Here is a 26,222-nt window from a genome sequence, read left to right as displayed (position 1 = left end):
TTGGGACAGGTGACCAAACACTTGGTCAAAGAGGTCGGTTTTAAACAGCGTCTTAAAAGAGGAAAGAGAGGCGGACAGGTTTAGGGAGGTAATTCCAGAGCTGAAGGCACGGCCGCCACTGGTGGGGGAAGGAAGTGGGGGATGCGCAAGAGGCCAGAGTTGGAGAAATGCAGAGATCGTGGAGGGTTGTCGATGGAGGGGGTTACAGAGATAGGCAGGGGTAAGGCCACGGAGGGATTTGAATTTTAAAATTGAGGCGTTGGTGGACCGGGAGCCAATGTAGATCAGCGGCCACAGGGGTGATGGGTGATCGGGACATGAGTTAGGACAGGGGCAGCAGAGTTTTGGAATGAGTTGAAGTTTATGGAGCGTGGAAGATGTGAGCCGGCCAGGAGAACGGTGGAATAGTCGAGTCTGTAGGTACCAAAAGCATGGATGGGGGGTTTCAGCATCAGATGGACTAAGGCAGGGGCAGAGACAGACAATATTACGGAGGTGTGGTGAACGGTCTTTGCGATGGAGCTGATATGGGGTCGGGAGCGCAGTTCGAGGTCAAACACTAGGCCGACGTTCCGGACTCTCTGGTTCAGCCCGAGACTGTGGCCAGTCTTTGTTGAACACATCGACTAGAACTTGCTGTTTCATGCTCTTCAGAAGCTCAAAGCCATTTTTATTTAGTCGTTCGGTAGCAGTAGTCTCGGGCACACTGCACATACTTTTCAAATGCCGGTAGTGGCTTAACAGGGAATCATTCTCTTCCAAATAGAGAAGGATTACACCCCAGGGTGTGAGTTTCAAACAGCTTACACAACAACCAGAGTCTTTGGCTGGAGCTTGAAGTGTCAATGACTCTCAATTGTAATGAGGTATAATTTCGCGGTTATAAACTTTTAAGAATGATTCATACCTGGTATTTACTCTCGTCAAAGTGAAACAAACAAGAACAATAATTATTAAGCAACTAAAGTAACTTGAAACACAACCTATTATTTGAATCCATTGCAAAGTCTGATATCCTGGAATCTTGCAAGAAAGGCTTCTGTTCTCAATGTAGCACGGTTGATATTCGGCCTTGTAACTGTGGATCATCAATGAGAGCTTGGTAATGAGTCCCGCTGCCACAACACCATAAGCCACATTTTTTACGATGAACCCAATTGGAATGCAGTAACATTCGCAGGGGCTCAGGGGGGAGATGTTTTTGATGTGCAGTGTCAGGGGTTTCTCGTAAATCCTGAGGTTGAAGGAAATAAATTAAGATTAGCGACAGCAATCGTTCCGGTAACCACATCACAACTGATCTCTCCAGTTTGTGCCATCTGTCATGGTCCTGTTTCACTGGCCCCGAGGAGATGCACTAAAGAAAGCACTACCAAACTTTGGCTCCGTTTAGAACTGGGCAGGACTAAGGCATGAACATAAAAAGGCAGTGTGCAGGTGCAAAATGGTCCTTAACAAAGCGCTGATCAAGCTCGGTTGTGATGTCCTCCAATGTCAAGTAACCCGCTGATTCTCAGTGCCTTGGCCCACACATGAAGAATGTTGACTTCAGAGGGAACCTGGAGGCTGCCTGAACCAGTGGAACTGAAACCCAGCTACAAGGAAGTGCATTCAGGAGAGAAATCAAACAAAATACACAGCATAAGCAACAGGACTAATCCAAAAGCTGTTAAGAGCCATGATTAGTAATTACCTGTTTCCACCTGTACGCTGACGATTGGGGTTGTTTTTACTGATGGTCACCATCATAGCTCGGTATAAGCTGTCGTTTAACTCATTGATCACCTCCTCCACATGTTGGCGGATCCAACGTTGGAAGAACAATTCCCAGAGCCTGTTGATGAGGAACATCGCCCCGAGCAATACTCCGATGATCAGCGTCAGGAACTGTAGAAAGAATGGTTTGAATTATTGTAATGACGGGTATATCGGCTCCAAAAACACTTTGAAATTGCTAACCGGACATATTGTAAACATTGATAAAGCTGAATCAGAATAAAGAGACAACACTAATAATGTGCCATGAAAGGGCAAAGTAATTATCTTTCTTAGGGTTTCTTAGAGTGAACAGGAGTAAATTTCCAAGAAAGAAAGGTAGACTGAGAGATTAAAGCGATGACATAGAATGGGGTAAATTCGAAGGCACAAATCTTGAGAATATTGGAGGACGGCCAGAGAGGTTTAGGGAGGGAATTGCAGAGCTTAGGGCAAAGGTAGCTGAAGGCACGGCCGCCAATGGTGGGGCAAAGGATGTGGGCGAGCAAACAAGCACATTGGATTGGATGTTGAAACAGAAAATGTAAGACAAAAGGAAGAATCATAGAATGAATCATAGAATGGTTACAGCAGAGGAGGAGGCCATTCAGCCCGTCGAACCCATGCCAGCTCTCTGCAAGAGCACTTCAGTTAGTGGCACTCCCCCGCCCTTCCCCTGTAGCCCTGCAAATTTTATCCTTCAGGTACTTATCCAATTCCCTTTTGAAAGCCACGATTGAGTCTCCACCACTCTTTCAGGCAGTGCATTCCAGGTCTTAACCACTCGCAGCGTAAAAAAGTTTGTCATGTCGCCTTTGGTTCATTTGCCAATCACCTTCTGGTTCTCGACCCTTCCGCCAATGGGAACAGTTTCTCTCTCTCTACTGTCTAGACCCATCATGATTTTGAACACCTCTATCAAATCTCCTCTCAACCTTCTCTGCTCCAAGGAGAACAACCCCAGCTTCTCTAGTCAATCCGCGTAACTGAAGTCCCTCATCCCTGAAACCATTCTTGTAAATCTTTTTTGCACCCGCTTAGGTCCTCACATCCTTCATAAAATGCGGTGCCCAGAATTGGACACAATACTCCAGTTGAGGCCGAACCAGTGTTTTATAAAGGTTCATCATAACTTCCTTGCTGGATTTCGATACGGGGCAAGCTGGGGTCGTGTAATCTGCATTTCATGTTAGCCACCCGATTCTAAATCGATGTGGGAAAATGTTGCCATTTTAACTTAATTGGCCAATTGAGTTCCAATGTGTGGGAACCCATGGCCAATGAGTTTTTCCAGTCTGAAAGTCACCTCCGATGACATCATTGCTGCTGCATTTAAGGTCTGCAACAAGCCTTGCTTCTTCTGCAGACTGCCAAGCTTTTGCCCTTGCATGTTAGAGGCACCTGCAGGAAGAATGGCCAGCCAGAGACCTAGGTCTGCACCCTGCTTTGATGACGTTGCCCTGCAGGCTTTAGTAGAGGGAGCAAGAGCAAAGGAAGAGGTGCTCTTCCCTTCCTCAGGGAGGAAGAAGCCTCCCCAGCAAACCAAGGCTGTGTGGATCCAGGTGGCAGAGGAGGCCAACTCTTTGTCAATAACCCACAGAACCTGGCTTCAGTGCAGGAAGAGATTTCATGACCTGCACACTGGAAAAGTGAGTATGAATTTCCCATCACCCTCAATCTGATCCCCATTGCCTCTCCTCACCAGCACTCAGCTTTAGCAATCTCTTCCTCCACATCCCACTTGACACTGACATCCATGCACCCTTACCCATTCCCTCTCTATCTATGGTCACAATCACCTAACTATTTGACTATGCAGCCCTCACACTCCCTATCACTGTGATGCAATTACAACTTACAACACACAGGGAGGGCCCTTGGTCTTGCCACCTTACTCCATCTTTGTCTCCTTCTAAGCATCTATGCTATGGATTCTCTACACTCACTCCTTCAGTCTCACTCAAACTTCACTTGTCTCCCTCATTGCAGGAAAAGAGAGCTCACAATAAGCGGGAAAGAGTGAGGATAGGAGGAGGGCCACCCTCAGTAGCCCAGCTCACCACCTGGGAGGAGGCGGTCCTGGAGATCGTGGGAGTGGAGGAAGATTCCCAAGTGGGGGATGGATAGACAGGTGCATCACATCAAGCTGGTGACAGAATAGTTTTCCATCTCTCTCAATGACATTGCATGAGTCGCTGATAATGATTCTGAAGCTCTAACAGATGGACTTATGATCATCTGCAATATGCAATGTGCATGTAACCTTGGCCTCACATCTGACTCTTTCCTTTACTCCCCCACAGGACCATCGCAAGCACCCGTCCCCACTATCCAGGAGGAAGAGCATGAGCCTCAAGACTCCTCAGAGGAAGCTGCAACCTCTTAGGGCGCAGCGTCAGCAGAATTCACCGCACCCAGCACCAGCGCAGACACTCACACCTCGGAGGGAACATCGCGAGATAGAGTAGTGTTGTCACCTGGTGTATCACAGCTCAAAAGAGAGCATCAGCAGATTGTGGAGACAGGGACAGCAGTGGAGAGTCCTAGTCAGAGGGCACAGGACTCTCCCAGCTCGACTCAGCTGCATGTCGACCCTCTACCTCTGGGTCTATCCATAAGATCAGCGGTGCTGGAACTCCAGGAACAGATGCAGGAGTCTCTGGCAGGTTTTGTCTCCAGGGTCGCTGTGAGTGTGGAGCAAATGGAGGAGTCCATTGCGAACATGAGCAGCCTTTGTGGAGTCATTGGCACATGAACGCATCACCACGGAAAGGATGATAACCTCCGTGCAAATTATGGCAACCTCCGTTGAAAGGATGGCTATAGTAGACAAGAGGATGGCTGCGGCCATGGAGGAGATAAGTCGCCAGAGTGCAGAAAACATGGTGAGTGTTCAGAATAGAATGACATCTCTGAAGGAGCGATGGTCATCTATTGAACACAGAAACCAGACCTTCATGGAAGTCCTTCTGAGTAGGACTTCCAGTGTAGATACGGGTCCCAATGGCCCCCCTGATGTGCAGCAAGGTGCTCTCAATCCACTTGCAAGCGCTGAGGTGGACCTGACCCATGAGAGGTATGTTGTTTGCAGAGAACAAGGAAGTGGGGGCTCCTCTCCAAGCACTCACACTTCCATGCCACTGACAAATCCTCGGTCAGAGCCCCACCAGAGTCCCCACCCAACTGAGATCGGCATCTCAACCCCTGCACAGCCGCAGGAGCAGCAGACTGTTGGCGTGTCCTCACAGGTTCGCAACTCCAGAGGATGCCCGCCAAAGGTGTCGAGACAGGAGCAGCAAGAAAGTGAGCAAGGGGCCTCCACATCTGCTGAAGCCACAGGGGAAGCACCACGTAGGAGCACGCGTAAGAGAAAGATTGTGCACAAATAGTCACAAGGGTAGTCACTTGGGTGAAATTTGATGTTTTATGTTAAAAAGCCATCAGATGATTACTGTAAATAAAAAATCTGATGGCTACTGCTGTAGTTGTGGCGTGTGTCATTTCGTGAATGGGGCTTCCACATTGAATGCTTAGGATTACTTGCAATTGTCAGTATGGTGGTCAAATTGCTAGGAACCCGCTGGTTCTTGGCCATTATCGATGCTCAGGTAAGAAGCTGCGAGGCAAAAGTGCTTGATTGGCTAGGCTAAGCAAATCTGGCCAAGATGAGTGTGTTCCTTGCATCCCGGGCAGCAATGTTCTCGCGTACTGCTGCCGCTGGTTAATGGGCCTCTGCAAGATGTTCGTTTTCGCTCTCCTCCTCCTCCGAGATGTGACGAACCACTTGGTCCTCAGGAATCTGCAAGTCACAACGCTATGTGCCATGTTGTGAAGTGCACAGCAAACCACGACGATTCTGGAGACCCTGGCTGCTGAGTACTGCAGGGCTCCACCTGATCTATCCAGGCATCCGAAGCGCATCTTCAGCAAACCGATGGTTTGCTCGATTATGGCTCTGGTGGACATGTGGCTGGAGTTGTAGCTCTCCTCAGCTTTGTTGGATGGGCTTCTCAATTAGCCACATCTTCAGGGGATAGCCCTTGTCTCCAAGTAGCCATCCGTTAAGTTGGTCTGCCAGACTGAATAGCGGAAGCACACTAGACTGGCGCAGTATGAAGGAGTCATGGCAACTGCCAGGGTACTTGTCACAAACATGCAAAATTTCCTTCTTGTGGTCACACACCAGCTGAACGTTAAGGGAGTGGAAGCCCTTGCGGTTGACAAAAATACCTGGATTGCGATGGGGTGCCTTAAGGGCCACTTGTGTGCAGTCAACGACACCCTGCACCCTTGGAAAGCCTGCCAGATTAGCTAATCCAACCGCATGCGCCGTGACACTTGCTTGATCCTTGGTGAAATGGATGTGATTGTGCGCGATGGCAAAGAGGGCATCGGTTATCTGCATGATGCAAGTGTGTGCGGCCGCCTGGGAGATGCCGCTGATCTCTGGAATGAGCCTTCGGCAAAAAAGAGTGCGGTGGTGACTTTGATGGCCACTGGTAAGGGTTGTCCACCTGGTCCACTGGCCTGCAGGTCTTGTTGCAGCATTGCGCAGATGTCACCCACTACCTCTCGCGAAAGTCAGAGCCGCCTTTGGCACTGCTGCTCAGACATGTTGAGGTAGCTGACCCTGTGTCTGTAGATCCTGTTTGGGAGGTATCTCCTGCGCCGACGGGCTTCCATGTGTTGGCCCCTTCTGGCCTGTGCAGCTTCAGGTGGTTGAGCAGCAGCTTGGCGCTCCTGTTGTTGCTGCTGCTGTTGGTGCTGCTGTTGTTCCTGGTTCTGCTGGTGCCGCGGCTGGTCTTCGTCCTCATCTGATGTCCAGAAGGGAAGGAAATAAATGGCTCCCATGCTTCTAGTATATGCCTCAGTTGAGGAAGCGCTCAGTCAAGATGGCGAGAGGGGTTTCCCAGGAGGTCACGCTGGAGATGGGTGTCAGGCTCCAAACTTCTACAGCTGTGGTTATGCCTTCTAAAAGTTCCCCCAGACCTGAGACAACAAAGTCCTGCCACCTGCAAATGATGGCTGATCAAATCTCCTATTTAATGGTTGAGCTGCAGCTGATAGTCAGCAATCCAATTGTGCTACCGCCAGGTTTCACCGTCGTGTTTCAGAACAGGCGGGCTTCATGTGGGAAAAGGGTTAAAATCACAAAGGCCTATCAAAATGGCATTATAGAGGCAATTTAGTGCTTGTTAAGGGCCTTAACGGCCTATCCCGCCTCCAAGAGGCAGGACGGAGACAGGACCAGTAGACACGATTTAATGAAAATTGCTTGGAGGCAGGATGGAGGCGGGGTTGGGCCCGCCCGCCAGTTTTTGCAATTTTAACCCCCCACACGCCTCCAAGGCCCGATGAAATTCGAGCCCTATGTCTCGATTTATAAAGTCCAGGATCCCATATGCTTATTTAACCGCTTTCTCAACCTGCCCTGCCACCTTCAACGATTTGTGCACATATACACCCAGGTCTCTGTTCATGCACCCACTTTAGAATTGTACCCTTTAGTTTATATTGCCTCTCCTCATTCTTCCTACCAAAATGTATCACACTGCACTTTTCTGCGTTAAATTTCATCTGCCATGTGTCTGCCCATTTCACCAGCCTGTCTATGTCTTAGAGTCATAGAGTCATAGGGCTCAATTTTGCCAGGCCCAAGGAGGCGAGATTGGAGGTGTGCGAGTTGATAAAAATCGCAAAAAAATGGCGGGTGGGCCCGATCCCGCCTCCATGCAATTTTCCCACAAGTGAGTTTTCTGACCCCGTTTCCATCCCGCCTCCAAGAGGCGGGATAGGCCCTTAAAACCCTTAACCACTTAATTGCCTCTATAATCCCATTTTGAGAGGCCTTTCCAATTTTAACCCTTTTCCCATGTTCTGCACGCCTCCTCTGGAACACGCCAGGTAATCCTGGCGGCTTCACAAATGGACTGCTTACTAACAGCTGCAGCTCCACCATTATAAAAGGAGTTTCCACCAATCATCATTTGCAGGTGGCAGAACTTTGTTGTCTCATGTCTGGGGGAACTTTTAGCAGGCCTACTCATTGTTCTGGAAGTTTGGAGCCTGACACCCATCTCCAGTGTGACCTCCTGGGAAACCCCTCTCCCCACCTTGACTGAGCGCTTCCTCAACTGAGGCATATACCAGAAGCATTGGAACCATTTATTTCCTTTCCTCCTGGATATCAGATTTGGACGAAGACGAGCTGCGGCAGCAGCAGAACCCTGGCCAACAGCAGCATCAACTGCAGGAGCAACAGCAGGAGCTCCAAGCTGCTGCTCACTCACCTGAAGCTGCACAGGCCAGAAGGCGCAAACGCATGGAAGCACGTCAGCGCAGGAGATACCCCCAAAACAGGGTCTACAGACGGAGGATCAGCTTCCTCAACATGACTGAGCAGCAGTGCCAAAGGAGGCTCAGACTTTCGAGGGGTAGTGGGTGACATTTGCGCAATGCTGCAGCAAGAGCTGGAGCCCAGAGGAACAGGTGGACACCCCTTACCAGTGGCCATCAAAGTCACCACTGCACTCAACTTTTTTGCTTCAGGCTCATTCCAGGGATCAGCAGCAAACATCAGCGGCATCTCCCAGGCGGCCGCACACACTTGCATCACGCAGGTAACCAATGCCCTTTTTGCCATCGCACACAATCACATCAATTTCTCCAAGGATCAAGCCAGTGTAACTGCGCGTGCGGTTGGGTTTGACAATCTGGTAGGCTTTCCAATGGTGCAGGGTGTTGTTGACTGCACACGTGGCCGTAAAGGCACCCCATCACAATCCAGGTATTTGTCAACCGCAAGGTATTCCACTCCTCAACGTACAGTTGGTGTGTGACCACAAGAAGGAAATTTTGCATGTTTGTGCCAAGTACCCTGGCAGTTGCCATGACTCCTTCATCCTGCGGCAGTCTAGTGTGCCTCCGCTCTTCAGTCCGCCAGACCAACTTTGCGGATGGCTACTTGGAGACAAGGGCTATCCCCTGAAGACGTGGCTAATGACACCGTTGAGGAGCCCTTCCAACGAATCAGAGGAGCGCTACAACTCCAGCCACATGTCCACCAGATCCATAATAGAGCAAACCATTGGCTTGCTGAAGATGCGCTTCAGATGCCTTGATAGATCAGGTGGAGCCTTGCAGTACTCAGCAGCCAAGGTCTCCAGAATGGTCGTGGTTTGCTGTGCACTTCACAACATGGCACAGCATCGTGGCTTGCAGATGCCTGAGGAACAAGTGGCTCATCACATAGCCTCCGCAGATGAGGAGGAGGAGGAGGAGGAGGAAGAGAGTGACAATGAACAGGTTGCAGAGGCACATCAACCAGCGGCAGCAGCATGCGAGCACATTGCTGCCCAGGATGCAAGGCATGCACTCATCTTGGCCAGATTTGCTTAGCCTGCACAATCAAACACTTTTGCCTCGCACCTTCTTATCAGACCCACAATGGCCAGGAACCTGCGGATTCCTATCACTCTGGCCACCATACTGACAATTGCAAGTAATCCCAAGCCCTCAATGTGGCAGTCCCATTAGCGACATGACACACGCCACAACTGCAACAGTTTGCCATCAGAATTTTTAATGGCAATAACCAACTTTTCAAAATTAAACATAACATTACACCCAAGTGACTACTTGTGCAGTGCTCCTACATGGTGCTTCCCCTGTGGCTTCAGCAGATGTGGAGACCCCTTGCTCACTTTCCTGCTGCTCCTGCCTCGACACCTTTGGCGGGCATCCTCTGGGGTTGCAAACCTGTGAGGGCTCGGCAACAGTCTGTTGCTCCTGCAGCTGTGCCGGGGTTGAGACGCCAATCTCAGTTGGGTGGGGACTCTGGTGGGGCTCTGACCGAGGGCTTTGCAGTGGCATGGTCGTGTGAGCGCTTGGAGAGGAGTCCCCACTTCCTTGCTGTCTGCCACCAACATCCCTCTCATGGGTCAGCCCCACTTCAGAGCTAGGAAGTGGCTTGACAGCACCTTGCTGCACTTCAGGGGGGCCACGAGAACCCGTTTCTGTACTGGAAGTCCTACTCCCGAGGACTTGCATGAATGTCTGGTTTGTATGCTCAATAGCTGACCATCGCTCCTCAAGAGATTTCAGTCTATTGTGAACAATGACCATGTTTTCACGACCCTGGCGACTAAGCTCCTCCATGGCCACAGCTATCCTCTCCTCTACGGTAGCCATCCTTTCCGTGGTGATGCATTCATGCGCCAACGCCTCCACAAAGGCTCCGCTCATGTTAGCGATGGACTCCTCCATTCGCTCCACACTCGCAGCGACCCTGGAGACAAAACCTGCCAGAGACTCCTGCACCTGTTCCTGGAGTTCCAGCACTGCTGTCCTTCTGGATGGACCTAGAGGCACAGGGTCGACATGCAGCGGAGCCGAGCTGGAAGCGTCCTGCGCCTTCCGACGAGGACTCTCCACTGCTGTCCCGGTCTACATCATCTGCTGATGCTCACTTGTGAGCTGTGATACACCAGGTGACAACTCTACTCTATGTCCCGAAGGTCCCACCGAGGTGTGAGTGAGTGTCTGCGCTGGTGATGTGTGCGCTTATTTCTGCTGATGCAGCACCCTCAGAGGTTGCAGCTTCCTCTGAGGAGTCTGGAAGCTCAGGCTCTTCCTCCTGGACAGTGGGGACGGGGGCTGTCAATGGACCTGTGGGGGAGTAAAGGAAAGAGTTAGAGATGTGAGGTCAAGGTTACATGCACATTGAATAGTGCAGATGTTCATAAGTCAATCTGTTAGAGCATCAGATTCATTATCAGTGACTCGTGCAATGTCAATGAGAGAGATGCCAAACTATTCTGTCACCAGCTTGCTGTGATGCACCTGCCTGTCCATCCCCCACTTGGGAATCATCCTCGATCCCGGCAATTTCCAGGGCTGCCTCCTCCGAGGTGGTGAGCTGGACTACTGAGGGTGGCCCTCCTCCTGTCCTCGCTCTTTCCCTCTTATTGTGTGCTCTCTTTTCCTGCAATGAGGGACACAAGTGGAGTTTGAGTGAGAATGAAGGAGTGAGTGTAGAGATTCCATAGCATAGATGCTTAGAAGGAGACAAAGGGCCCTCCCTGTGTGTTGTAAGTTGTCATTGCATCACAGTGATAGAGTGTGAGGGCTGCATGGTCGAATAGTTAAGTGAATGTGACCATAGAGAGAGAGAGGGAATGGGTAAGGATGCAGGGATGTAAGTGTCAAGTGGGATGTGGAGGAAGAGGTTGGCAAAGCAGAGTGCTGCTGAGAAGAGGCGATGGGGATCAGATTGAGGGTGAAGGGAAAGTCATACTCACTTTTCCAGTGCGCAGAAGGTCATGAAACCTCTTCCTGCACTGCAGCCAGGTTCTGCGGAACATAGAGATGGCATTGACCTCCCTGGCCACTTGCAGCCACACAGCTTTAGTCTGTTGTGGTGGCTTTTTTCTCCCTGAGGAAGAGAAGAGCACCTCCTTATTGGATCTTGCTCCCTCCACCAGAGCATGGAGGGAGGGCTCATCAAATCGAGGCGCACACTTTTGCTTGCTGGTGGACATGGTCGGTAAATGAAGTCCTTCATATAATGTCCAAAGCGTTTGCAGTCTCCAGAAGAAGCAAGGCTGCTTGCAGGCCTTAAATCCAGCAACACTGATGATGTCATCGGAGGCGACATTCAGGATGGAAAGTCTAATTGGGCCAGGGGTTCCCACACGCTGGAAATCAATTGCCCAATTAGGGGAAAAATCACTCTTTTTCCCCACATCACACTGGAGTCGAGTTCAGGACTCTAAAAACACCTGACACGCCCCAGCCCGCCAACACTGGCAAAATCGAGCCCATAGAGTTATACAGCACAGAAAGAGGCCCTTCGGCCCATCGTGTCCACACCGGCCATCAAGCCCCGTCTATTCTAACCCCATTTTCCAGCACTTGGTCCGTAGCCTTGTATGCTGTGGCATTTCAAGTGCATATCTAAATGCTTCTTGAATATTGTGAAGGTTCCTGCCTCTACCACCCTTTCAGACAGTGAGTTCCAGATTCCAACCACCCTCTGGGTGAAAAAGTTTTTCCTCAAATCCCCTCTAAACCTCTTGTCCCTTACCTTGAAACTATGCCCCCTGATTATTGACCCCTCTACTAAGGGGAAAAGTTCCTTTCTATCTACCCTATCTATGCCCCTCATCATTTTGTACACCTCAATCAGGTCCCCCCTCAGCCTTCTCTGCTCTAAGGAAAAGAATCCCAGCCTGTCCAGTCTCTCTTCATAGCTGAAGCGCTCCAGCCCAGGTAACATCCTGGTGAATCTTCTCTGCACCCTCTCCAATGCAATCACATCCTTCCTATAGTGTGGCGACCAGAACTGCACACAGTATTCCAGCTGTGGCCTAACTAGCGTTTTGTACAGCTCCATCATAACCTCCCTGCTCTTATATTCTATGCCTTGGCTAATGAAGGCAATATGACTTTTTAAACCACCTTATCTACCTGTCCTGCTGCCTTCAGGGATCTATGTACTATTAAGGTCCCTCTGTCCTTCCTGGGGTCCTACCATTCATTGTGTATTCCCTTGCCTCGTTAGTCCTCCCAAAATGCATCACCTCACACTTTTCAGGGTTAAATCCCATTTGCTACTGTTCTGCCCATCTGACCAACCCGTCTATACTATATCGTCCTGTAGTCTGAGGCTTCTCTCCTCGCTATTTACCACTCCACCAATTTTTGTGTCATCTGCGAACTTACTGATCATGCCTCCTACATTCATATCTAAATCATTAATGTACACTACAACAGCAAAGGACCCAGCACCGATCCCTGCGGTACACCATTGGACACAGGTTTCCAGTCACAAAAACACCCTTCGACCATCACACTCTGCCTCCTGCCACTAAGCCAATTTTGGATCCAATGTGCCAAATTGCCCTGGATCCCATGGGCTCTTACCTTCTTGACCAGTCTCCCATGTGGGACTTTGTCAAAAGCCTCATGTAGACTACATCAACTGCACTACCCTCATCCACACACCTAGTCACCCCCTCGAAAAATGCAATCAAATTGGTTAGACATGATCTCCCCCTGACAAAACCATGCAGACTATCCTTAATTAATCCTTGCCTCTCCAAGTGGAGACTAATTCTGTCCCTCAGAATTTTTTCCAATAATTTCCCTACCACTGATGTTAGGCTCACGGGCCTGTAATTCCCTGTTTTATCCCTACTACCCTTCTTGAATAATGGTACTACGTTAGCTGTTCTCCAGTCCTCTGGCACCTCCCCTGTGGCCAGAGAGGTTCTGAAAATTTGTGTCAGAGCCCCTGCAACCTCCTCCCTTGCCTCACACAGCAACTTGGGATACATCTCGTCTGGGCCTGGGGATTTGTCCACTTTTAAGTCCGCTAAAACCGCTAGTACCTCCTTCCTCTCAATACTAATTTGTTCAAGTATATCACAATCCCCTGCCTGATTTCTATGCCTACAACGTCCTTCTCCATATAGTGAACACAGATGCAAAATATTCATTTAAAACCTCACGTACATCTTCTGGCTCTACACACAGATTGCCACTTTGGTCCCTAATGGGCCCTACTCTTTCCCTGGTTATCCTCTTGCCCTTAATATACTTATAAAACACCTTAGGATTTTCCTTTATTTTGCCCGCCAGTGGTTTTCATGCCCCCTCTTTGCTCTCCTAATTTCTTTAAGTACCCCCCTGCACTTTCTATACTCCTCTAGGGCTTCCACTGTTTTTAGTCCTTTGTATCTCCAAAAGCCTCCCTGTTTTCCCTAATCCATTCTTGTATATCCCTTGACATCCAGGGTTCCCTGGGCTTGTTGGTCCCACCCTTGGCCTTTTTGGGAACATGTTGGTGTTGTACTCTCTCTATTTCCTTTCTGAAAGACTCCCACTGCTCTGATGTGGATTTTTCTACAAGTAGCTGATCCCAGTACACAAGCCAGATCCTGCCTTATCATATTAAAATCAGCCTTCCCCCAATTTAGAACCTTTATTTCCAGTCCATCTTTGTCCTTTTCCATGACTACCTTAAAACTCACCAAATTATGATCACCGTCACCAAAATGCTCTCCGACTGACACATCTACCACTTGCCCGGCTACATTCCCTAGAATTAGGTCCAGTACCGCCCCCTCTCTTGTAGGACTTTCTACATGCTGGCTCAAAAAGCTCTCCTGGATGCACTTTAAGAATTCCGCACCCTCTAAGACTATCCCAGTTAATATTGGGGAAGCTCAAATCCCCTATTATTTCTACACTTCTGAGATTTGCCTACATATTTGTTCCTCTATCTCCCCCTGACTGTTTGGGGGCCTATAGTACATTCCCAGCAAAGTGCTTGCCCCCTTTTTGTTTAAGGTCTACCCATATGGCCTCATTAGAGGAACCTGCTAAGATATCATCCCTCCTGACAGCAGTAATTGACTCCTTGATTAATATTGCAACACCCCCTCCTCTTTTACACCCCCCTCTGTCTCGCCTGAAGATTCTATACCCCGGAATATTGAGCTGCCAGTCCTGCCCCTCCCTCAACCATGTCTCTGTGATAGCAACAATATCATACTCCCATGTGTTAATCAACACCTTCAATTCATCTGCCTTACTCAAAAGACTCCTTGCATTAAAATAAATGCCATCCAGCCTTGCCATACTCCCTTGTACCGTTACATATTTGCTCTGCCTTCCAGGCTGACTTGTTTTTTCCTCTATATTTAGCTGTGCATCACCCCCTACTATAGCTCTACTTCATATCCCACCCCCTGCCAAGTTAATTTAAACTCCCCCCCCCCTCAACAGTACTAGCAAACCTCCCTGCAAGGATGTTGGTCCCATTCCGGTTCAGGTGCAACCCATCCGACTTGTAGAGGTCCCACCTTCCCCAGAAACAGACCCAGTCATCCAGGAAACTAAAGCCCTCCCTCCTGCACCAACTCTTTAGCCACACATTCATCTGCTCTATCCTCCTATTCCTATACTCACTAGCACTTGGCACCGGGAGTAGTCCAGAGATTACAACCTTTGAGGTCCTGCTTTTTAATCTGCTACCTAGCTCCCTAAATTCTTGTTGCAGGACCTCAGCCCTCTTTCTACCCATGTCATTGGTACCAATGTGAACCACGACCTCTGACTGTTCACCCTACCCCTTCAGAATACCCTGCAGCCGTTCAGTGACATCCTTGACCCTGGCACCAGGGAGGCAACATACCTGCCTGGAGTCATGTCTGCGGCCACAGAAACATCTATCTGTTCCCCTTACGATAGAATCCCCTATCACTATTGCTCTCCCACTCTTTTTCCTTCCCTCCTGTGCAGCTGAGCCATAGGTAGTGCCACGGACTTGGCTCTTGCTGCATTCCCCTGAGAAACCATCTCCTCCAGCAGTATCCAAAATGGAAAATCTGTTGGAGAGGGAGATGGACCCAGGGGACTCCTACACTACCTTCCTAGTTCTTTTACTCTGTCTGGCAGTCACCCATTTCCTGTCTGCCTGTGCACTCTTTACTTGTGGTGTGACCACCTCGTTAAGCGTGCTATCCACGAAGATCTCAGCTTCGCGGATGCTCCACAGTGACTCCAGCCGCAGCTCCAGCTCCAAAACGCGGATTTTGAGTAGCTGTAGCTGGAGACACTTCCTGCACATGTATTCGCCCTGGACACTGAAAGTGTTCCCGACTTCCCACATAGTACAGGAAGAGCACTCCACACTGCCGAGCTGCCCTGCCATGTCCTACCCTTAATTTACTCCCTTTACTTCCTTTAAATTAAAGAATCTTAAATACACTAGGGACCTTATTTCCCTTTAAACACTACTTACTCTAAACTAGAGACCTTACCTTAACTTTAACGACTGGACTGTAGAAATAGTCACCAGGTCCTAGAAGCTGACAAAGATAGAAAAAGAAAGGAACACCTCCCTCCCCAAACTCACTCACTCATCAAACTCACTCATCAAACTCACAGCTTAACACTCTGTTCCGAGCTACACTCCACAACAAACTGCACTCTAGCCTCCCTTATTTATACTGCTGAGATTTAAATAAGCGAGCTCTCTGGCAGTTACAGAACCAGATTAGACCAGTTAATTAATTAACTACTCTCACCTGCTCCCCAGCACAGAGCTTACTTAGTCCTGCCCAAGCCTGGAAGAAACTTAAAACTTGAAACAGTAAGTTAAATGCTAATTTCAAGCATACAAGACTAGATTTTATTAAAAAAAGAGATTAACCTTTAAGATTCACTCCTTCACTCACCAAACTCGCAGCTTAACACTCTGTTCCGAGCTGCACTCTGTCTTTTTGAAGTCTATCACTATCCTCCTCACTGTTCACTAACCTTCCAAGTTTTGTGTTATCTAAAAATTTTGAAACTGTGCCCTGTACACCCAAGTCCAAGTCATTGACATATATCAAGAAAAGCAGTGGTCCGAGTACTGACCCCTGGGGAACACCACTGTATACCTTCCTCCAGTCCGAAAAATAACCGTTCACCACTACTCTCTGTTTCCTGTCACTTAGCCAATTTTGTTTCCATGCTGCCACTGTCCCTTTTATTCCATGGGCTTCAACTTTGCTAGCAAGCCTATTATGTGGCACTTTATCAAACGCCTTTTGGAAGTCCATGTACACCACATTGCCCTCATCAACCCTCTCTGTTACCGCATCCAAAAACTCGACCAAGTTAGTTAAACACGATTTGCCTTTAACAAATCCGTGCTGGATTTCCTTAATTAATCCACACGTGTCCAAGTGATTGTTAATTTTGTCCCTGATTATTGTTTTCTAACAGCTTCCCCACTACTGAGGTTAAACTGACTGGCCTGTAGTTGCTTAGTTTATCCTTACAACCTTTTTGAACAATGGTGTAACATTTGCAATTCTCCAGTCCTCTGGCACCACTCCTGTACCTAAGGAGGATTGGAAGATTATGGCCAGTACTATTATGTCCATGTATAATTGAGACACGGACTGCAGGAGTTGGTTATAACAGGTCTTTACTGAATGGAGGCAACCTGGAACTACTATGCAAATGTTACTACACAGGCTTATATACAGGGGTGGTCACTACTGGTACTGCAGTATACAAGGGCTGCAGAATATAGTTCCTTCTGCAAAGTACATACACTACAAGTACCTCCATGATTTCCACCTTAACTTCCCTCAGCATCCTAGGGTGCATCCCATCCGGTCCTGGTGACTTATCTACTTTAAGTACAGCCAGCTTTTCTAGTACCTCCTCTTTATCAGATTTTAATCCCAACCAGTATCTCCACTACTTCCTCTTTCACTGTGACTTGGTCAGCATCTTTGGCAGTGAAAGGAAAGATTTAAAAAATCACATCAGGTTCTGACCTCAGGTGTGTATGCTTCAATAGACAGCTTCATGCTTTCAACACAAATGTTGATGTTCTTTTCTGTGACGTGTGTATTATTTTCATAGCACATAACATCAAATCCAACTGGAAAAAAATAGGGGGAAATAATTAAAATGTGAAGTCATTTTCTCTCAGTATTCACACATTCAGTCATAAGCTTCCAATAGCTCTATGGATAAAAATGTTGCCCAATATTGTACTGAGCCACACACAGCAAGCTGATCCCAGGTTCAATCCCCACTCTATGCTGAGTTGGCTGATTTCGGCCAGGGCAGCAGTCCGAGTGTTACAGTTGGTTGTAGGCGGGTAGATGGAGTTAAGAGACAGATCAGCCACAGTCTAATAGACTGGCGGAACAGGCTCGAGGGGCTGAATGGCCAACTCCTGTTCATACGCTCCACATTGCACAAAGTTCAGGGTCAGTTAGATGAAACAGAAACTGAATGAAGATTGCATGAAACAAACTGAGTGCAGACTCTCTGTGTGCCTTCAAAAGAACGCTGGCCAGTTCCTGATTGGCAAGAAGATCACGTCTTATAAAAGGTAGTTAAAATACAAGGTGATATATGCATGGTCTGTCATCTGTTGGATTAATTTTGATCGCCTAAGGGGTTTGGAGAGGAATTTCCCAGATTTTTTCTGCCTGATTGGCCTTGGGTTTTTTCTATTTTTGCATGTTCGAAAATCACAGCTCTTCTATGAAAGATGCAAATAGTGACTGGAAGCAATGCAAAGAGCACCAAACACAGAAAAAAAAGCAGCAAGAAGCACCTAGACAAAGTGCACAACAGCTTTGAGACTTCAGATGGTGGTATGTGAGCTGGTGGGTATGTGAGCTGGTGGGAATGTGAGCTGGTGGGTATTTGAGCTGGTGGGAATGTGAGCTGGTGGGAATGTGAGCTGGTGGGTATGTGAGCTGGTGGGAATGTGAGCTGGTGGGTATGTGAGCTGGTGGGAATGTGAGCTGGTGGGAATGTGAGCTGGTGGGTATCTGAGCTGGTGGGAATGTGAGCAGGTGAGTATGTGAGCTGGTGGGAATGTGAGCTGGTGGGTATGTGAGCTGGTGGGAATGTGAGCTGGTGGGAATGTGAGCTGGTGGGTATGTGAGCTGGTGGGAATGTGAGCTGGTGGGAATGTGAGCTGGTGGGTATGTGAGCTGGTGGGCATGTGAGCTGGTGGGTATGTGAGCTGGTGGGAATGTGAGCTGGTGGGTATGTGAGCTGGTGGGAATGTGAGCTGGTGGGAATGTGAGCTGGTGGGTGGCACGGTGGCATAGTGGTTAGCACTGTTGCCTCACAGCGCCAGGGACCCAGGTTCAAATCCAGCCTCGGGCGACTGTCTGTGTGGAGTTTGCACATTCTCCCCGTGTTTGCGTGGGTTTCCTCCGGGTGCTCCGGTTTCCTCCCACAGTCCAAAGATGTGCGGGTTAGGTTGATTGGCTATGATAAATTGACCCTTAGTGTTAGGGGGATTAAATACGTGGGGTTACGGGGATCGGGTGGGATATGTGTCGGTGCAGGCTCGATGGGCCGAAATGGCCTCTATCTGCACTGTGGGGTTTCTGTGATTCTATGATTCTGTATGTGAGCTGGTGGGAATGTGAGCTGGTGGGAATGTGAGCTGGTGGGAATGTGAGCTGGTGGGAATGTGAGCTGGTGGGTATGTGAGCTGGTGGGAATGTGAGCAGGTGAGTATGTGAGCTGGTGGGAATGTGAGCTGGTGGGAATGTGAGCTGGTGGGTATGTGAGCTGGTGGGAATGTGAGCTGGTGGGAATGTGAGCTGGTGGGAATGTGAGCTGGTGAGTATGTGAGCTGGTGGGAATGTGAGCTGGTGGGAATGTGAGCTGGTGGGTATGTGAGCTGGTGGGTATGTGAGCTGGTGGGTATGTGAGCTGGTGGGAATGTGAGCAGGTGAGTATGTGAGCTGGTGAGTATGTGAGCTGGTGGGTATGTGAGCTGGTGGGTATGTGAGCTGGTGGGAATGTGAGCTGGTGGGTTTGTGAGCTGGTGGGAATGTGAGCTGGTGGGAATGTGAGCTGGTGGGAAAGTGAGCTAGTGGGTATGTGAGCTGGTGGGAATGTGAGCTGGTGGGAAAGTGAGCTGGTGAGTATGTGAGCTGGTGGGTATATGAGCTGGTGGGTATGTGAGCTGGTGGGCATGTGAGCTGGTGGGAATGTGAGCTAGTGGGTATGTGAGCTGGTGGGTATGGGTGCCTAATCGTGATGATTCAGTCGCTGTGGTTCTGTGGTGCAGGTTTGATAAACTAGCTGATGTTTTGCTGATTGCTGATTTTACATGTTCGAAAACCACAGCTCTTCTATAAAAGATGCAAAAAGCGGCTGGTAACTTTGATAAACAGGAAGCAACGCAAAGAGCAGCAAAAGAAGAAAAACAAGCAACAAGATGCACCTTGCCTGCAAAGTGCAAAACAGCTTTAAGTCATCCGATTTCCAATCAACCGTCACTGCTGCTCAATATCCAGCAACTAGCAGAACTCCTATTGCACAGAAAGGATTTGTGGTAGGTTAAAAGGACTTCCCCAATACCCACCTGAGGCAAACTTTAATTCCTCACAGAAGAGTTTCTACGCTGGTGCTGGGGGTGTGTGGAAGGGCTGAGTGAGTTGCTGCTGTCGGGTGTGCTATACCACGTTGGCTAGAGTCTCAAGGATCATGTTGTGGCTCAGAGGGTAGCACTCTCGCCTGTGAGTCAGAAGGTTGTGTGGTTCAAGTCCCACTCCAGAGAGTTGAGCACAAAATCTAGGCTCACACTCCAATGCAGTACTGAGGGAGTGCTGCACTGTTGGAGGTGCTGTCTTTCAGATGAAATGTTAAACTGAGGGTGTGTCGCAGATGGCCATAAAAGGTCCTGTGACACTATTTTGAAAAAGAGCAGGCGAGTCCTCCCTGGTGTCCTGGCCAACATTTACCGCTCAGCCAATATCAGTAAAACAGATTAACTGGTTATTATCACATGTTGTGACTACAGTGTACTAACATTGACTACACTTCAAAAGTAATTCATTGGCTGGAAAGTGCTTTGATCATGAAAGGAGTTATACAAATGCAACTTCTTTTCTTTTTCATACTGGTGCAGTTCCTGCTCCACAACATTGTCTTACATTATGGGGGCCCCAAAGGAGGAAAGCAGCCAAGAGCAGCAGGAAGAATAACTAGAGGAAGAACAGCAACCTGAAGAGGATGTGGATGAAGCCTGTTGCAAACTAGAAGATATTTAAGTCAATCTTCTCTTGATTATCACATCTGGCCACTACCTGAACAGTCCTGTCTACACCTTCTCCCTTCCCACCATCAGTATGGCATCACCTTCAGATGCAGCAACTCACACAGCTCATGCAACTTCACCAAAACCACTTCCAAAAACAATTACTACACGCACAACAACTTTAGCGCAGGGATCTAGAGCTAAGGCAATTAAATGGAGTTGAGGTACAGATCAGCCATGATCAAATTGAACGATGGAGCAGGCTGAAGGGGCTGAATGGCCTCCTCCTGTTCCTATATTCCCCTGTTCCAATGCCATCTAGGTATGAATAGGAGTGACTGTTGGGGAAAAGCCTCAAAGATAACAAGTCATGTGTGGAAGGTGGGGTGGGGTGGGGTGGGGAGCGCGGCGGTGGCCTGTGGGGGAGGGGGAAAATGGGGAAAAAGAATAATAAATGAAGATGGAGGAAGATAGATTTCAAAACAAAATTTAATTCTTACCGTCAACCACATCACTGGCGAAGAGGAACATCAGAAACACCATGGTAATTATCAATAGGTTTTGACTCAGCTTCTCCAGGTAGCTGTCGTATTGAACACACTTCTGTATCTGTAACGTTGAAAGCGTTGGTAACAAGGGAAAGACCCGTTGAAACAGACGAGCGCTCACCACGCTCGGCATTATGATCTATAGGGCACCTGATGGAAAAAAAGAAAAGATTTAATTATTGACTATATATTCCTACGTTCAAAAAGGGAAATACAGGAAACTCTTCTTTATCCGGCACCGACGGGACCGGCGTGGTGCCGGTTTATCAAAAAGTCCAGATTACAGAGAGGTATAGTTAAAAGGCAACAAATCCAGGCTTCCCTGTTGCTTAGCAACAGGTGCAGGAACCCGGGCCACAGACCAAGCGTCCCTGTTGCTTAGCAACAAGTGCAGGAACCCCAATTACACAGCCACAGATCCAGGAACGGCCACTAATATGAAGTAAAACTTACCTGAACCTACTCCTGAATTTTGCCGGTAAATCGAGAGTTTCCTGTAGAACAAATCCAGGGAATTATAGACCAGTTAGCTTAATAGCGGTAATAGGAAAGACATTGAGGGGGAGAAATTCAGTATTGCCCCGTTTGGGGCACGATTATCGGCCGGGCGTAAAGTTTAGCGCCTGGTGCTAATTATCGCCTCCAACTGCAAACTTGGCTTTTATCGCCCCTGGAGGTGATTGGAACAACTTTGCTGCACACCTGTCTTAAGGTGCAAAGGCCGAGGAGCGAGGCGCTAACTCAGAGCGCTGGCGAAGGTCATATGATGTCAGTTAGCGATGGAACACAGACACACTGGTGCCGGACAGTTCTTAAGGGGAGGGTCGATCTTGCTCTCCAGCCACACCCTGCTCATTGGAGCCTTGAATCTCGGCCTGGAGAGACCTGGGACTACATTTTCCAGCCAAGGACTATGGAGAGGGTGAGAGAACGAGTTTAGCGCTTCAGCGAGCGGGCCTTGGAGGCTCTTGTTGGCGCGGTGGAGCACAGAAGATCTAGGGCTAGATTTTCAGTTGCTTGCGCCAGCAGTTAGCGCCTTAAGAGAAGTGATTTTTGGGCGCTATGCGTGTAGCGCCTGGGCACAGCGCAGTTTGCGCCCCGCCCCAAATTAAGTTGCCCGTTAGCGCCGGCGCAAAGTTTAGCGGCCGCCCGGATGCGCGCGCAGAAAATGACGTCACATCCTCGTGCAACGCCCTTTGGCCGTCCCGAATCCAAACTTCAGTCGGACCGCCCCATTGTGCGCCTGGCGTCCAGAGCGTTTGTAAAATGGAACGCAACACACCCTGGGGAGCGCAAATTAAAGGGCACTCGTACAAAAGGCACTCTGCATGTGTTGTGTGGAAGAAAGCTGTGTGTATGTTTCCGGGCACCACCATCCTCCTCCTCCTCCTCCTCCTCCTCCTCCTCCTCCTCCTCCTCCTCCTCCCCCTCCCCCTCCCCCTCCTCCTCCTCCTCCTCCTCCTCCTCCTCCCCCCCCCAGACTTTGCATTTGAAAAAAATACATGCACCCTTCCCCTTTAAGAGCTCACTGGCACCAGAGTGTCTGCCGTGCGCTGCGCCCGAGCTCGGGTGTTGCGCTCTCCACCGCCGGCTTAGCGCCTAAAGATACTAGTGGAACGCCTCTTTTAGCGCTCCACCAACCTCTTAGGGCGAAGCCACTGAATTTCCGGCAACGGGGCGCTTCTTTGGGGCGGGCGATAACTTCGGGCGGGCGCTAAGCTTAGCGCCCCAAAACTGTCTATACTGAAAATCTAGCCCCTATACTCTTCCCTGAGAGTGGCAGGAGGCCTTTGCCGCGCGAGTACAGAAGAGTGTGGAGGGAGGTGGCTCAGCACGTCTCCTCCAGGAGCCTGGTGACCAGGACCCATATACAATGTTGCAAAAAGTTCAACGACCTCACTCGGGTCATCAGGGTGAGTGGCTTTTTTTCAATACCTCTCCATCTGAACCTCACTTTGTGGCCAGAGGGTCTTAAAACCCCAATGCCCAACACTCATCCAACACCTGTGGCCCTCTCATGAAACACAGACGCACATTCCACACTTTGCATATAGTAAGGGCTATTCAACTATGGGAGGCACATCAGGCAAGACCATGGCTGCTTACATTAAGGGCTAGTCAACTATGGGAGGCACATCAGGCAAGACCATGGCTACTTACATTAAGGGCTATTCAACTATGGGAGGCACATCAGGCAAGACCATGGCTGCTTACATTAAGGGCTATTCAACTATGGGAGGCACATCAGGCAAGACCATGGCTGCTTACATTAAGGGCTATTCAACTATGGGAGGCACATCAGGCAAGACCATGGCTGCTACATTAAGGGCTATTCAATTATGGGAGGCACATCAGGCAAGACCATGGCTGTATATCTACTCAGACGCCGTCCTTTTTCTTGCAGGCCAAGCTATCTCATAATAGGAGACAGCAGCAACGGATGGGTGGAGGGCGGCCTCAGCTGCAACCCCTCAGCGATCTTGAGGCGCATGTCCACAGGATTGTGGCAAGCCAGGTGATCGGTCCCGTCGGCCCTGGGGAGGCTGACCCCGTTCTGGACAGCAATGGTAAGGCATCACATTTTTCTCCTCTCTCATTCCACTTGTCCCTCACAACACCACCTTTGACACTTTCAATCCAACTTACTAAATCGCTCCACTCCTTCCTCCCTTACTGCCCCCCTGTCCTCACGCTAAAGCCACTCTTGCACCTCCCTGCTTTCAGATGGTGATTCACCAGCTGAGGAGACGGGCCCTCAAGCTGCCAGTGGGAGTGAAGCTGCAGGTGAGGAGGAAGATGAAGCCGGAGCATCAGAGACAACCCTCTCCCGAGGAAGCCCATGCCCACACTGGGAACACATCTTCCCTGGAGGGGAGCAGGGGGGACGGGTCTGCTGAGGGTGAAGCTCCAGGACCTAGCGGGCTGCAGCAATGCGATGTGGCTAGGGAAGCTCGGGGGCCTTCTCCCTGGAGGGAGAGTAGGCCAGTGAGTCCTACTGCACTGGACACAGAGGAGTAGCGGCTCATCGCTGAAATGAACACCCAGGCGGTGCACATGTACACTCAGCTCATGGGTGCAGTGGGAAGGGTGCCCGAATGCATTGAAGCACTGGCATGCTGAAGCTTAATGCTGCAATTCAGTCAGTGGCTGCTGCGATCCCATCTCAGACTGCTCTCATGCAGACTCAGATTGAGGTCACGCAAGCACTGACTGCTGCCATTGTCGCTGGTTCGGACACATTTCCCTGGGGTTCTCACCGCGCCGCAGCAGGCCAGCAATCTGTGCTCCAGCAGATTGCTCCGGATGCTGAAGTGCTGCCCCGTGGGAGTGCCAGTGTGTCGGTTGAGCAGGGTGTTGCTGTCCTCTCTCAAGATGACAGCATTCCAGGGCGCCACAAGGGCGTTGCATGCTTAACTGACGTCAAGATCTGCGGGCGCAGGAGATCAGGGGCGGTATTGTTTAGCGCCGCCACAAAATGTTTGGGCAATTTTGCGAGCGGTGCAGACATCGCCACGCCCGGGCGTTAGTTGCTTTGCACCCCATTAGCGCCCTCTTAAGGCGCTAATGGGAAGCGCAAACCAACTGAATTTTTCCCCCTGAAATCTTTACTCAAGTATGTAATAGAAAAATATCAAGAAACCAAAAATATAATAAATAGTAGTCAGCACTCTTTCAAAAGGGAAGGTCATGCTTGACTAACCTTACTGAATTCTTTGAAGAAGTAACAGACAGAGTAGACAAGGGTAATGTGATGGATGTGACTTTCAAAAGGCCTTTGAGAAGGTACCACATAGTAGACTCATGACTAAGGTTAGAGCATGTGGAGTCAGGGGACAAGTAGCAGAATGGATAACAAGCTGGCTACAAAACAGAAAACAGAGAGAAGGGGTTAAAGGTAGTTAATCAGAGCAGTGGAAGGTGAGAAATGGAGTTCCACAAGGATCGGTGCTGGGACCAGTGTTGTTCACCATTTACATAAATAATTTGCATTCGGGAATCGGAAGAACAATATCAAAATTTGCGGATGACACCAAATTGGAGGGTGAAGTTAATACTGAGGAAGACTGTGTGAGCTGGTGCATTTTGGTTGGAAGAAAAATGAGGCCACCTACTCCTTGGAAAATATATGAGGTGGAGGTGCAGAGGGATCTAGGGGTACAGATATACAAATCATTAAAAGGAGCGATGCAGGTTATAAAAAGTGCAAATTAAGCACTGGGGTTCAGTTCTGGAGGGATAGAATACAAAAGCAGAGGTTATGTTAAACTTATATAGAACATTGGTTAGACCACACAGAGTACTGTGCACAGTTCTGGTCTCCATATTATAAAAAAGATAGACAAGCACCAGAGAAAGTTCAAAAATGATTTACTAGAATGATACCAGAACTGAGAGGGTACAACAATCAGGAAAGACTGAACAGGCTGGGTCCCTTTTCTCTAGAAATGAGAAGACTGAGAGGGGACCTGATAGAAGATGTTTCAACTTGCGGGGGAATCCAGAACTAGAGGCCATAAATATACGATAGTCGCTAATAAATCCAATAGGGAATTCAGGAGAAAACTCTTTACCCAGAGAGTGGTGAGAAAGTGGAACTCGCTACTGTTGTGTATTTTGAATGTTGTATTTGAATTGTCCCACATAGCTTACCGTAGTTGTGATGTGCAATGCACTATGGGAAATAGAGTGCATGATGTTGAGAAGATTCTGGAAAGTGATGGCTGTGAAATGAACTCTGTCTCCTGCGTACTCTTTTAATTGTTATACAAGCAAGGTTATTAAACTCTTGAGATTTAACAGCTACCACATGGAGTAGTTGAGGTGAATAGCACAGATGTATTTAAGGGGAAGCTGGATAAGTATATGAGGGAGAAAGGAATAGAAGGATAGGCTGATAGGATGAGATGAAGTAGGTGGGAGGAGGCTCGTGTGGAGCATAAACACCGGCATAGGCCGATTGGCTGAATGGCCTGTTTCTGTACTGTAAATTCTGTATAATTCTGTGTAAAGACCAACTGGCAACAAGGAGGCTCATATCGGACTACTCCCAGTCAGTGTTTCCCCAATGATCAGAGGTGAAGACACGAGTCAGGTCTTTGAGACATGAATCTTGGTAGGCTGACAGTCAGGAGCTTCTACTGGTGGGCCTATATTTGGCTGCATACCCTCAGCTCACTGATCAGTCTGAAGCCAGCAGACACACTGTGCTGTGTTGGTGTGTAGCCACATCAGAAGTGGTGTCTCACAGCTCACTATTATGTTTAGGGTCCGTGCAGGATGTTGTGAGGAAGTAAACTATGTCATTACAGTAGATATCCTGTGGTGGATGG

The 26,222-nt window shown here is 49.0% G+C and overlaps 1 long non-coding RNA gene across 1 annotated transcript; it reads right to left on the bottom strand.

Annotated features, from left to right (window-relative positions):
- Positions 1 to 639: 639 nt before the first annotated feature.
- LOC147100709 (uncharacterized) lies at positions 640 to 17,198 on the bottom strand. Its single transcript, XR_015073596.1, has 2 exons — positions 17,097 to 17,198; positions 640 to 1,887 (listed from the first exon to the last, which is right to left on the bottom strand). It is a non-coding gene; the product is annotated as an uncharacterized LOC147100709 (long non-coding RNA).
- Between the last annotated feature and the right edge of the window lie 9,024 nt (positions 17,199 to 26,222).

This window comes from Somniosus microcephalus, chromosome 25 (assembly GCF_052327205.1).
Source record: "Somniosus microcephalus isolate GS21.2 chromosome 25, FLI_Smic_1.0, whole genome shotgun sequence".
In the NCBI taxonomy this organism is placed as follows: Eukaryota; Metazoa; Chordata; class Chondrichthyes; order Squaliformes; family Somniosidae; genus Somniosus; species Somniosus microcephalus.
Note: the sequence above shows the minus strand (reverse complement) of the source record. Positions and strands in the feature narration are given on the sequence as shown.